General features: G+C 43.3%; 1 protein-coding gene across 1 annotated transcript in view; it reads right to left on the bottom strand.

Annotated features, from left to right (window-relative positions):
* opcml (opioid binding protein/cell adhesion molecule-like) overlaps positions 1 to 14,519 on the bottom strand; it is a 269,242-nt gene that overhangs the window by 241,486 nt on the left and 13,237 nt on the right. The window lies entirely within an intron of this gene.

Here is a 14,519-nt window from a genome sequence, read left to right as displayed (position 1 = left end):
GCTATTTATAATCGGAAGCAAGCTTTATTCCGTTGGCTTCTGAATGGTGCCAGAACAGTAGATGTCAAGATACAGTGACAAAATGCTGATTCCCCCATCTAAAAATCATAACGTATCACACAAGGACGACATGTTCTTGAGGGTTAAATTCATTCAATCTCACGTGAAACAATTTTTGTACTAGGACATTAGACTTTTGACCTACTTGTAATTAAATTATGCTCTAATGTTTACAGGACAAAACGTCATTTTTAAGTTCCAGGCTTCATGATGAATACATATTCCCTATGGTCATTCTGTTGCAAATGCCTGATCACTCACAATAAATCTATGTTATAGCCTATGTTAAATGGTGCATATATACATAAATCAAACTCAAGTTCACACACAACATTCCGGTACATTGTATACTGCAGACTAAATACTCTGTCACTCTGAATGCACTGCACTCAAAACAAATTGGAGTTGAACAGACACATTGTGATTAACAACAATGAAAAACTGTTGCTGGAGCGAATAAAGATATTGTTGTTTCGACGGTTTTACGTACGTCCCTGACAAGATCAAAGCAGTGGCATTGTTTTAGCATGTAGGGACACAAGCAATATGATAAACGAAGGACAAGCCGCAAAGCTCATCTGGATCTTATATATCTAAGGGTTTGTAATATTTCATTTAGTACTGAACAGAATGAATTGAATATCTGTGCCTCCACTGTACTTGTAGTAATGTCACTCTTACCCTTTGTGCAAAAAGCTTTTTACTTTCATATTATCATGTTGAGAAAGTGTCTCTAAATTGCTCTTTGAGTAGCCTATGACTTTGTGTGAGTATGTGGAGTACCTATGATTGTGAGTATGTGGAATACCTATGACTGTGCGTGAGTATGTGGAGTACATACAGTATGATTGCGAGTATGTGGAGTACCTATGATTGTGTGTGAGTATGTGGAGTACCTATGATTGTGTGTATGTGGAGTAGCATATGACTGTCCGTGAGTATGTGGAGTACCTATGATTGTGAGTATGTGGAGTAGCTTTGATTGTGAGCATGTGGAGCAGCATATGACTGTCCGTGAGTATGTGGAGTACCTATGATGGTGAGTATGTGGAGTAGCTATGATTGTGTGTATGTGGAGTAGCATATGACTGTCCGTGAGTATGTGGAGTACCTATGATTGTGAGTATGTGGAGTAGCTATGATTATGTGTATGTAGAGTAGCATATGACTGTCCGTGAGTATGTGGAGTACCTATGATTGTGAGTATGTGGAGTAGCTATGATTGTGAGCATGTGGAGTAGCATATGACTGTCCGTGAGTATGTGGAGTACCTACAGTATGATGGTGAGTATGTGGAGTAGCTATGATTGTGTGTATGTGGAGTAGCATATGACTGTCCGTGAGTATGTGGAGTACCTATGATTGTGAGTATGTGGAGTAGCTATGATTGTGAGCATGTGGAGTAGCATATGACTGTCCGTGAGTATGTGGAGTACCTACAGTATGATGGTGAGTATGTGGAGTAGCTATGATTGTGTGTATGTGGAGTAGCATATGACTGTCCGTGAGTATGTGGAGTACCTATGATTGTGAGTATGTGGAGTAGCTATGATTGTGAGCATGTGGAGCAGCATATGACTGTCCGTGAGTATGTGGAGTACCTACAGTATGATGGTGAGTATGTGGAGTAGCTATGATTGTGTGAATGTGGAGTAGCATATGACTGTCCGTGAGTATGTGGAGTACCTATGATTGTGAGTATGTGGAGTAGCTATGATTGTGAGCATGTGGAGCAGCATATGACTGTCTGCAAGTATGTGTGCCCTGTGATGGACTGGCATCCTGGACTGGCCATGTGGAATGCTGGGCATTTCCCCAGCGGGACAGTGGGTATGTGGGCCAGCAAGATGCATCATTGGTTACCCTCGGGTCAGCAAGATATACTGCTCAGCAAAGTTACCATGGGGGACCCACCCCCAGGCCAATTTTGAATTCCTAGATGTACCCAAGCCTTGTGCCCTATGTTACCTGGGACAGGCCTCACCCTCCATGAACCTAACCAGGATAACAGGTGAGAAGATGGATGGATGGATGGATGGATGAATGATCACATATTATTCAATCCTGGAGCCTAAAGGGTTAAAAAACGTTTGACTGGATGAACATAATTGAGCTCTGGAAGGCTCTTTGTTGTGATTCTGTTAAAGCATTCATTCTCGCATGCAGGTTATCAATACGGCCACGCGGGAGTCGCTGATTTGCAGTCAAGGGTATGATATCAACGACGGAGGCAGAAGACCGGCGGCACGGCGTGGATTTCATTCACATGTAACTGTCACAGTTACCGCTAAGAAACTTGCAGGTCTCTGATTCTCGCATTTACAAGGGGCCGTTTCAAAAGAACAATTTTCATCATGGGGTTGAAGGTCACACTCGATAATGTCTGTGCCAACGACATTTTTAAATTGTCAGCCCTGTGTATAAGCATCAGCTATAATGACGATATTTATGTGCAGGAAGTGCAGCAGATGAGAGGAGGGCATTCGGTTCACTGTGTTTCATTGCGGAAATGTTAAATGTTAAATGTAACTAAATGTTAAATTTAATCTGTTTCCGATTTTAACACATATTAAGAGAAGGAAAAGTTCTCCAAACATCAACCTTCTTCCAGTATGGCTGCATGGAGATTTTACTCTAAACTAAGCTAAAACAGTCAAATATGTTCTGATCAGGAGCAATTCTAGAGTGTTTTATAGTAAAAGTTAGGCCAACCTTATCATTAGCCAATGATATGTTTTAAATCGCTGAGGACAGGTGACCGGGCACCCCAGGGGCCAATCAGATTTCAGGTGGGGCCAGTGGCCCTGTAGCCACGCCCCTGTATGTGTCCTGGTTCTAATCAAGAATGAATTGAAACTATACTCAAAATGTAGATCGGATTTTGAGCCATAACAGCAGACTGTAGAATAGCAACTATTTTTCACAGGGTGATTGTTTGGAAACGGCTGCTAGGCGACGCAAAGGCTCAGGCGATCAGAAGCTGTGAGCCTCTCAGAGCACGCAGATGAGCTTCAATTAGAACTGAAGCTTCATTTTGGCCCTGACAGCCTGAGTCAGAGATCTGTCCATCTCTCGTTCACGCATGGCCATTTCGTTACGACTTGCCATGGAAACCGACTGGCCAAATTACTCCTGGCAACAGATTATTTCCTGTCCTCTAACTCACCATTTCTTTCAATGTATGTAATGATGAAAAAAACACTCCATCCAGTGGAGCAAAGAAGCTAAGATGCTAATTAATTAGCTGTATATTCCCAACCCCAAAATTTGCTCTCTGAGAGACACACACACAGGTGACAGTAAGCTTGGGGGGCCACAGGACATGGTCAGTCAGCAAGCAGCGGCCCCAGAGCAATTGGGGGGTAAGAGCCCGATGGCGGCATCACTCTGCCAGCCCCAGGATTCAAGCCGGCAACCTTCTGGCTACAGGTGCAGAGTCCTAACCCGCTGAGCCATACACCGTCCTCTGTTTGACTGCAATAGCAGGGGAGGGGACAGGGGTATGGGGGGACAACAGGGCAAACAGCAGTGCAATACAGAATGATGAAAAACAAGAAAAAGTCAATATAAGAATGAGTGAACAACACATGAACAGTATACAGTAACCCCTTCGTGGACTTTCAGTCATTCACGAGGTGGACCAATTAAACGAGAATATTTTCAGAGCTTGCAGAAAGATCGCAGAGACTCGCAGACAACATTTAAGCCAAAAGCAATACTGAAAATTACCTGGATCACATAAAATCATACAATATATAAATATTATTCATACGTGTAAATGCATACTATACCTTTAATAGTAAAACTCTTGGCTTGGGTACGAGGTGCATCTTTGTCCTGGTAACTAACCTCACTCACGTTAGCTGTCTTTGTGACTGTGTAATCTCGCATTTCTCACAGTAACTTTTAAACATTTCAGTGCTGGTAATTTTGAAGTTTTAATAATGCACCCAAAAATGTAGTGCTCTCAGCATGCAGAGTGGTGACCTTGTATGTTCAAGGGCCTAACTTAGATGACTTGCATATTATATAAATAGGTCTAGATAATAAATGACAAATCTATTTAAAATGCAAAGTGTACAGCACAGTATTTTTGTTTGTTTAGACTTTAGAAATTGGTAACAGTTTTTTCACTCATTTTCAGAGGGACTCATTAAGGCTATCAGAGTGTTATGGGTTGAGGATAGGGATGGCCAAGTATTATTCATGAATTTTTACATTCGCAGGAATCTTCGGAACGTAACCCTTGCGAATGTGAAGGGATTACTGTTCAAACTGACCACAAAGTAGAAAAGTACTTTAAAGTACTGATTGCACTGAGTGTAGTAGTATTAAATTAGACATCCTACTGTATTTCATCTATTTCACATCATTCAAAAACTTTCTTCAGCAGATGGATCATGGCATGTGAGATTTTGCTTCCTCACAAACACGGATCCCAACACCAGACACAGTTACTGGTTCTGCATTTAAACTGTGCCAGTGTCACACAGGGAAACTCGTCAAGTTAAATTAGCTCAGGCTACGAGTTCATTTGAACGCAAAGATAGAGAGTAAATTGCCGCCGATCAATTGAGAATTCAACAGCTCGTCTCAGCCTGAAAAATAATGAAAGCCCGAGCTGTCGAGTGGCCATTTTCTGATTGCCGTTAAAATGCTCCCCGCTTCTTCAGTAAGATGAAGACAAGCCCAAGGGTGTTCTGTAGCCACACACACATTCACATGTGCCATAATCACTTTTTTTTCCCTATGCACATGCCGAAAACAGGCATCTCTGTCAATCACCACACATGGGCAGCTCTGAAAGTTTGGCGAACAGGAACGCAGACTGGAGGCCCATCCTTTGCGAGATGGACTGCCCGGTGTCTGTCGACAAGCTGAGGGCCGGAAAAGCCTCACGAGCGACAGGGAAGTGTTAAGCTCTTGGAGAAAAGGGGGGGGGGGAGCTCTCCATGGGGGCCCCAGCCGTGTTGATTTCTGAGAGAGGCTTTTGAAAGTCTTTCCTTTTCAGACCAAACACCCTGCCGTTTCTCCATTACCGCATTTAACTGCAGTCTGCTCACATTTCTCTCAGAGGTCATACCATCCTGCTTTAACATAAGACTAATGAAGGCTACTCCAGAAGAACATCTTCTGTTTTTGTTTTTTTTCCACTTCTCTTACCTTTATAATGAATTATCACTGCGATGCAGATTCAGACTCTCAAACAACGACGTATGGAGATTATTTACAAGGGCGAAACAGTCGTCTTCCTTTCTGTGAATAATGCTGCTTTTTTCTGTTTTTTCTCATCCGCTAATCAAGACACCCTGGCATCCTGTGGTGAATAAGCCCTATGCAACTGGGTCTAAAACCCATACCCTTTAACGAAAAGGGTTCACGTTTTTATCAAAGAGATCCACTTAAATATCCTTTAGCAGAATCAATTTGTCAATATCTACCATAAGATGTTTGGCCTAAATGGGTACAGAACCCATATCCTATCATATCTGTCCTGTCATATCTGCAGTAAATATCCAGTATAAAGCATTTGGCCTAGATGGGTACACAGCCCATATCCTGCTTAAAAACAGCCTGTACATCCTCCCTGTCAAGGGATTTAATCAGAGGCTTGTCTGGAGTCCAAGGGATGACATCACCCTCACAGCGGCCTCACGGGGCCCCGTCGAGGGCCACTACACGCCCAGGCAACCCGAGAGGGTCGGGAAGATGATGAAGCTGGGGCATGCTTAGAGACCGAGGTTAAAGTATAGGGTGGCAGGCCCTTGCTTCACTGCCACAGAGCCCCCGCCTTAGCATGGGTACGGATGAGTCAGTTAGCGCCGATCTCAGAGGAGGAGCGATGTCAGCTAAGCCTCACGCCCGCGTTTTCCCCGGGATAAGGAGTCCGGCAGGCTGCCCGACGGGGAACTCACCACCGCATTGCTGCCACCGACCCGGAGAAGCACTTCAAGGGCCCGGCAATGACGAAGCACGGGGCCGCGTCACAAGGCGTAAATAAGCACGGCTATATTCTGCTGCGGGGACAAGGGGAGCCCACAGCAAGGTCAGGGTCTGTAGCAGCATTTCAGATGACGCATTTCCGTGGCGGAAGCACTCGTGGTGATATGCTGGCGGGAAAACAGCCGCTTTCTCGCTGCGCTTCACCTTCTCAGTTATGCTTTAAAGGGAATTATTCCCCGGCGCTGGAAATCATCTTTTCACCGAGGCAAGTATGTTCAAAAATGGCCACTCGGCTAGGATCTTTATTTATTTTATGGATTCTCCCAGAGGATCCTGGGAAAATCCTTTAGGCTGTGATTACAGGACACATATATAATAAACTGGTTATAAGAGCTAAATGAAATAAATATACTGCAACATAACACATTAAGTTCAGTTCATGCACCCGTTTTTTCGTTTCGCTTAACCAGTGCAGGGTGACAGTGAGCCTGGAGCTTATCTCAGGAATCACTGGGCACCGATTCACCTAATCGTATGTTTCTGGGCTGTGGGAGGAAACCAGAGTATCCAGAGGAAAACCACGCAAACACAGGGAGAACATGCAAATTCCACACACACACACACACACACACACACACAGCCCGGGAGTGTGAAGATAGTACAAGACACTGGAGATGCAAGGTAATACTGCTATCCACTGAGTCATCGTTCTATCTTACAATATAGTGTCATGCCTAAATACACATAGTATAAGCAGTCCCCAGGTTACGAACGAGATTTGTTCCCTAAGTCTGTCTTTAAGTCGAATTTGACAGTAAGTAGGAACAACAGTAATGCAGCACGTAACCACAACAACAACAATAATATTAATAATAATACAGCAATAATAAAAGTAACTACAAATGGTACGGTACTGTACTCTACTTCAAGCCAACTAATGCCAGAAGCCGAACAATGTTTTCATAAGCGTCAAAAAGTAATGTGTCCCTTCATTATCATAAACCATCGTATTTAACGCAACTTTTTCTTTATGGCAGTCAGTTCATAAGTACGAGTTGTCTGTAAGTTGGACATTTTTAACCCAGGGACCTACAGTATAGCTAAAAACACACATGTCTTAGTTCGAGGGGCAGTATGTTGGGATGCGAAGCCTGTGACTGGAAGGTCGCCGGTTCAAAACCCAGGTTTGGCAGAGCGGTTTCACAGTCCGGCCCTTGAGCAAGGCCTTTAACCCCCAATGGCTCCAGTGACTGCCTGACCCCACTTTCACATCCTAAAACTTTACTTTGGATAAAAGCATGTGCTGCATAAAATGTAAAATCTCTTGTTGCCTCATATCTAAGTATTCCTGTAGGTGTTTGTCTACATGGTCACTGAACCTCATTGTGTTTCTGAAAAAGGAACTACAGACGTACACACAATTAACAGAACATCTAACTTGGTGCAGGCTCAAAGAAATATTTTTTTTGCTGGAAGGTATTACTGTAAACAAGAATCACAATGTTAAACTTCACAAATCACAAACGTGCTACAGAAAAGTGTTAAGGAGACCTCGTTAAACCATTGGATCTAGTTACAAGGTTATTTGCTTTGTTACAATGCTTCATACAGAACTTATCAATAAACAAGACCTTGTTTAAACCTTCTTGAAACTGCAGGGGTTGCAATAATAATTTTGAACAGCTATGGAAACAATAATTATCATGTGTAAAATATGGATATATCTATTTGTTGTGTACAAGACTAAATAAAAAATTGTGTTGCTGTAATTCTGGAGGCTACTTGAGCTGACACGTTAAATGCCAAGGAAATACCACGGAAGTTTCTCCATTTAAACACCCACATTATGCTTTCAAGACTTCACTGTATTACTGAGGAAATTTTTCTCATTTCTTTCAGGGACAGCCGGTGTAAATCACTACCGACGTATATGCGATTACTGATCACACAATGAGCGGGAAGGAAAATCCTCCCAGATCATTCCTGGAAGCTTGGGCAGATACTGCGCCTAAGCGTGGCAGTTTAACCTCTCTTGCTTTGAGGACTCTCTCCGGGCCCAAACGGCAGCTCCGTTCGCTGAGCCCCACATTGTCGTGATATAATACTGCAGGAAAACGCCATTAAAACACGTCAGGCAGCTCTTACTTTCCCAGCAGCTTTAAACAAAAGCAGTCGGCGAGATCTAATTAACCTTGGATTCCATTGCGTTTTATTATTCGTTTTATGGCTTAGCTATAAAACAAATCCAATAAAGATAAAATTTAGAATAAATGCACAGAAGCTCCATTAAACAATGTTTTACTCTTGTGCAGCTTATGTTTGCAGGCGTATTTATTTATTGGTGGTTAAAATAGAGATCCATCCATCCATCCATTTTCTGTGCCTGCTTGTCCTTGTCAGGGTCGGGGGAGGCACATTTTGGGAACTGCAGTTTACCATGGCATGCTTTTGGACTGTGGGCATCCTATAGAAATTAAGAGCACAACCTTAAACAGCAAAACGTTTTCCTGTTGTATCCTAGAGAAAAGTGAAAAGTGTAACCAATTAAGAGAGGAAACACTAATTTCATGTGATTGTGGAGGCACTGTTGTGGTCAGGCTGCTTCCAGGTGCCTGGTTCCCTCCCACAGCCCTGAGGCATGCAGGGTAGGCGGACTGGTGTTCAGACACTGTCCCTAGCGCTTCTGTTTGTGTTCTGCGAAGGACTGGCATCCCGTCCGAGAGTGTCTCCTGCCCCCTGCCTCCAGGATCCTGTGATCCAATCCTGTGTGGGCAGCTTTTGTTCATAATTCCCCACGTTAGATCTTCCAGTGGATAACAGAGCCCCTGGTTTTATTTTTATTCAAGATTCAAGAGATTTAAGGTTTGAGAGATCTTTTTTGTCAGCCCGTCAATATAAATGTATACATCTAGGATGAAATATCACCTTCCTAAGCCCGATGCCGCTACATTTACACATTTATTAAACAATATACTACAACATACTAACATTAACACATTGACTAGACAATATACTTCAAGTACTACATTTACACAGTTACTAGACAATATGCTACACACTGTGCCGCATAAAGTGCAAAACAGACACAAAGACAAGACATCGCAGAGCAAAAATTGTAGCTAACTAATCTAGTTATATTGGTGTGGATTTTAACACTTGGAATTAAATTTGTCATAAAGTTTGTGACAGCAGCAACTGTAAATGAATAACAAAAAGAATGCAAAAACCACGACTTTAGTGATAATTAACAGTCAACTCTGATGGCTTCATTGATTTTCTGACTTTTATGCCTCAGCGAAAAGAAGTGAATGCAGACATAAGATCTGATATTCACAAATTTAAATTCTATAAGTTATATAATGGGTGAATTTTCTATTGTTCAGTATTAATGTAGGTGTTTGAATACAGAATTTCTAGCAGCCCTGCTTTCGATCAGTTTACATGCATAAAATGGCATCTTGTTTGTCAAGCAGGCAGTGATGTCATTCCCCTACATACATAATATAAACGAGATGTGATGTGGAATATACAGACGGCATTACACACTGTGTTTACACTATTTATTCATCGCAGTTTAACTAAACCTATTGAGTTTTAGTAAATATGCGCTATGTATTTGAACACACTTTATTGTTGCCACACAACACCCAAAAAAATGGTCATTAATGCTTCGTTACGGTGTTCGGAAGGTAAATCAAGTTAATTGCTAGCCTTACAGTAATTAGGCAAATTGAGGTGTAATGCAGTAGCTGGGACGGCGGTGACACTATGAGCAGCTGTCGAGACTCGATGCCCGCGGTGATCCGCGCGCCGCGCCTTCATCTTTCAAGCCGTGCTTTTGTTATTCCTCTCCCTCGTTACTCTGTGTCTCTTTCCAGCCCTGTCCTGATTGATGATCGATCTTAATCCATCTTTCTCCAAGCCTGGCACATAAGGTGACCAAAGGTAAAGCTCAAGCGCCTTGTTATGTTGCAATCCTCTAACAAACCTTTCTCGACTGTGTTCCTCTCTCTCATCTAAAAATCGTTCTTAAAACAGTTTGATTTGCAATTACTTTTAATGGGGTTGGACTGTAAACAGGTTGTGGCAGTACCTTAGCCTGCTCAATTTGTGTTTCGCTGGTTTGACTACATTATGCTCAATACCAGTGGTAATTTAATTGAGTGGTTGTACAGTTTTAGAATAATTCAATTTCAAATCCATGTAGAAGTAATCTGATGTATCCTTATGGGATAGCTGGGAAACCAAAAGTACATTTCAAGGAAACATTATTGAATATACACTCAGTGGCCACTTTATTAGATACTCTGACATAGTACCAGGAAGGACCAGTATCTCAAGTCCAGAACCAATTCAAAGACTGAAACGCTGTGTGTTCAGAGAAGCTTTTCTACACTGCAGCAGAGTTGTTATTTCTGCACTTGTGGCCTTCCTGTTAGCTTTAACGAGTCAGACAATTCACCCTCTGACCTCCCTCATTAACAAGGTGTCTCCAGCAACATACAGTAACTCTGACGGAAGGTTTTTTTTTTTTATTCTTGCTTGTTTATTGCACCTTTTTCAGTAAAGTCTACACCCCGCATCACGTGGAAATCCCAGGAGGACGGCCGTTTCTTAGATGCCGTAACCACCATGTCTGGCTCCTACAATTATACTACGTGTCTTAGGTGTTCCGATGCTTATTTAGACAGTGATTGAATCTCTTGACCCTATATGTGTTCATTTGTGGCCACATGATTGTCTGTTTTGATCGATATGACATCTGTCCATCCATCTCTCCATTTCCTGTACCAGCGTGTGCTTTGCAGGGTAGTGGGGGGGGGGGCTATAGATCAGGGCACACAAACACATTCACCGGAGGACCTGGAGGAAGCTCCACACCTATGAAACTGACGCAAACTCTGGTCTCGATACGTGACGCACCTAATAAAATGGCCACAGAGTGCATATCAGTCAGGCCTTGAAGAGCAGGCCTCCAGCTATTTACCTTTTTGTTCACTCTGTTCATTTTTCAGTGGAACACTGAAACACCCGCTGCTCTTTGGTTTAACTATTACTGTAGCTGTCACAGCATCCACAGATTCCTCCATCACAAGCAGCACCTCGATAAATTCCGCCGCTACTGAGCAGGCCTTCTGTGCTTTTGCACAGGCCGCCTCCCCCCGACCCATCTTGGACACGTCGTATGTAACCCACCGCATCCTGAAGAAAGGCCTGCGCCGATTTAGACGCAGGGAAGCATGCGTTAACGGAGCCTGAACACATTTCCCCCTGTGCGTCAGCGAAATGAGACGGATGTCAAATTAGGTAGTCTTCTTGCGGAGTCCATCCATCCATATCCAGTACAGGGGTCACACTGAGCCTGGATATCATCCCAGGAAGCACAGTGCATGAGGCAGTGGACATCATGGCTGCGATGCCAATCCCGCAGTCTGCTGGAAAATTCTCAGGGAGAGTTTTATCGGGTTTTAAAAAAAGACATCACTATGGAAACTTCAAGAGGACTTAGATTATCTCCATTCGAAGAATCTCAGGAATAAGATCAACATGATCGTCTTCTCTTGACCTTCATCTGTTCGTGTTCCATCACCGCTCTTCCACAATCCGAGCGAGAGCTGGCGGTGAGCCTAGACCCTATCCTGGGAAGCAGCAGCTCAATGCAGAGAACATCCTGAATGGGATGCCAGTTCATCCATGGGGCACGTATTCACACTTCAACATAGAGACACCAGTTTCTGGACCATGGTGAAGAAACCATTGTATCTGGCAGAAACAGTGAGAAGACATACACACACCGGATGGGATTCGAACCTCAAACCCTCAAGGTGTGAGGCCACTGTGCTAGCCTATCGCTAGCATTCCCCACACTTAGCAATGTGTATCTCCTACATGGCGCGCATGAAGAAATATCTCAGAGGCCAGGTGAAACATCACTGTCTCCGCCTTTCGCTTCTTGTCACGAGGATATGTGGGGGAGCTGTGCTGAGGTCAGAGAGGGCAGAGGTTCACGGCTGTGTCATATTATTCAAGTGCCAGTGAAAGCAGCTCGTCCTACAGACCTGCGTCTATCCGAAGGAAGATATGAAACAGTGTGTATTCAGCCGCGATTTCCTCCAATGCTCTGTTGACACGCTCCTCTCAGGTAACGTATTTTTAGAAGTTTCACAGCATCCTCACTGCTGAGTCAATTCATGTTTGTCCCAAAAAATATATTATATATATATTTCTTACATGCTCTTCATCTTGCAGCAAATTAGTTATTGCTCACGAACAAGAAGGCGACAGATATATATATATATATTCCTTTTTTTTTGGTGGAAAGGAGTCTCTCTGCTTTCCTACCAGCCTTTAATGTGAAGTGGCAAACTTAAAGCGGCACTGCGCCTTTGTGGCGCGTGAAGTTTTAAGGGAAATTGGGGAGGGGGTGGGTACAGAAAGCCATCAGCGACTGCCGACAGAAGTAGCTTCGCTACCCAATGGGAGTTTATCTGACACTACACATCTCGTCATCCTGAGACATTTTATAGGCATCTCAACACACTCTGCATGGCAACATGAACACTGGACTGAACTCTGCAGGAGCTTCTCAAAAGTACTAACACACTCCAACTGACTTCATCTTTGTTATCATCATCATCATCATCATCATCATTATTATTATTATTATCATCATTAAAAATAAGAAGAATACTGTTGTTCACCACTACTCAGTACTAACTAAGCAGCATGGGGAACTGGTGGATAAATGGATTTTTAATATTTTTCTATGCAATTGCAACTCTTCTACGTAGAGCAAATTGCACAGGCTGCAAATCCTGTATTTATGTATGTATTTTTATGAATGTATTTATAAAGCTGGCAGAACTATTCCAAATAAGTACCTTGCCGCAAGTCACAAACAGCCGGGTCTCCAAGGACGTTGACCAGCAGTGCCCGGGTCTGACCTCAAGCCCTTAAGCATGAGGCCCCTTCCCCTGTGAGCCAGCATTCTGCCCCAAAACAGGGTCCAGAGTGCATTTGCCCAGCGAGAAACACACACACACACACACACACACACACACACGCACACACACTCACATCCTGTTGGAAAAATAGGCCAGGCCTTACCTGCTCTTCATGCGGTTCACATGTATCGTTATATAACTGAGCTTGACTGAGAAATTCTGAAAGGCTGAGATAATATATCTATTAAAGACCACAAGAGAAAGGTTTTTATAAATATGAAGCCCATTTCTACTAAACAAAAAGAAAAGGATGCATTTTCTAAATCACTTACGGTTTATTAGTCCCCTTCTGATATGTGTCAATATTTTACTTACTTAATTGTTCCAGGTTTGTTGAGATTAGCTATTTACAACCACTTGAACATGTTATTATTAATGTAATTCATCCAATCATCAATCCATCCTCTGACCACTTATCTTGTCCAGGGTCACAGGAGGCCTGAAGACTTTAATGCAATTCATGAACTGATGAATCGATATTCTTTACTTTTACTATTAAAACTTCCTGTGAGCCTTAATGACTTTTGAAGTAGCTCCACAGAATTCACAGAATTAATTTTCCGCCTTAAGCAAATGTATTTATGTGTCTCAGGTTCTGCTCCACGGCCTACTTTAATATAGGTATTCTGCAGGTGTTCCGTAGAGAGAAACTGGTCCACCCCTTCCTTTGTGTTAAGAGAATTTGAACTCATCCCTTTAGCTTGAGGCTGTTCAGATTCTGTGACTCCTCTGATCCGAGATCAGCATAGTGGTGACCATCTGCCGACGCAGACAGGAAATACTGTGTGTGTGGGGGGCAAAGAATTTAAAAGAGGCACAGCTAACAAGTTAATGTGAAATTCGAACTGAGCTTTGTGTTTCAGGTGAAAGGTAGAAAATTATTTTGACCTAGCTTCAATTTTCTGCCATATAGGTATATAGCTATAATGTTAAACATTAAGAGGAAACTCCATGCATCCATTAAACCTAGAGGCTAACATCAACCAACTGGCTTTTATCAAAGTGTCAGGACATATATATTTCAGCTCCCCTACTCTAGTAGGCGTTGTGACCGACTTTGCAACATCGAGGGCGAAGCTGCTTTCAGAGAAGACCGTGTTTTTGAGCTGTGTCACTGAGAGGAACCTCCCTGCATAGTCTCATTTTGAATTTAGCTCTGTCTGTCAGTACAGTGTGCCTCTTGGGGGGATGGGGGGGAGTCAATATTTTGGGCAGGCTTGAAGCCGAGAAGCTACACGGGTAACAGGAACTTTCGTAAATGGCACAGCATTTGACTGACGGGCTAATCGAGCAGCTGTATAGTTACGTCACGTCGTCCGTAAAGGTGTCGCCATGGCAGCCTCCAGCGGAGGCGGCTGATTGGCTGGCCCCCTCCCGTTTCTCCTCTGCCCGATGAGGCTTATGCAGATGCCCTGTAAACTGACACGCGCGCGTTAGCTACCCCTGGCTTTCACCGCAACCTCACGGAAGCATCGATCGGGGATATGCAGATCTTCGCAGTGCAAGTGTGCC

The sequence above is a fragment of the Paramormyrops kingsleyae genome, chromosome 6 (assembly GCF_048594095.1).
Source record: "Paramormyrops kingsleyae isolate MSU_618 chromosome 6, PKINGS_0.4, whole genome shotgun sequence".
NCBI lineage: Eukaryota > Metazoa > Chordata > Actinopteri > Osteoglossiformes > Mormyridae > Paramormyrops > Paramormyrops kingsleyae.
Note: the sequence above shows the minus strand (reverse complement) of the source record. Positions and strands in the feature narration are given on the sequence as shown.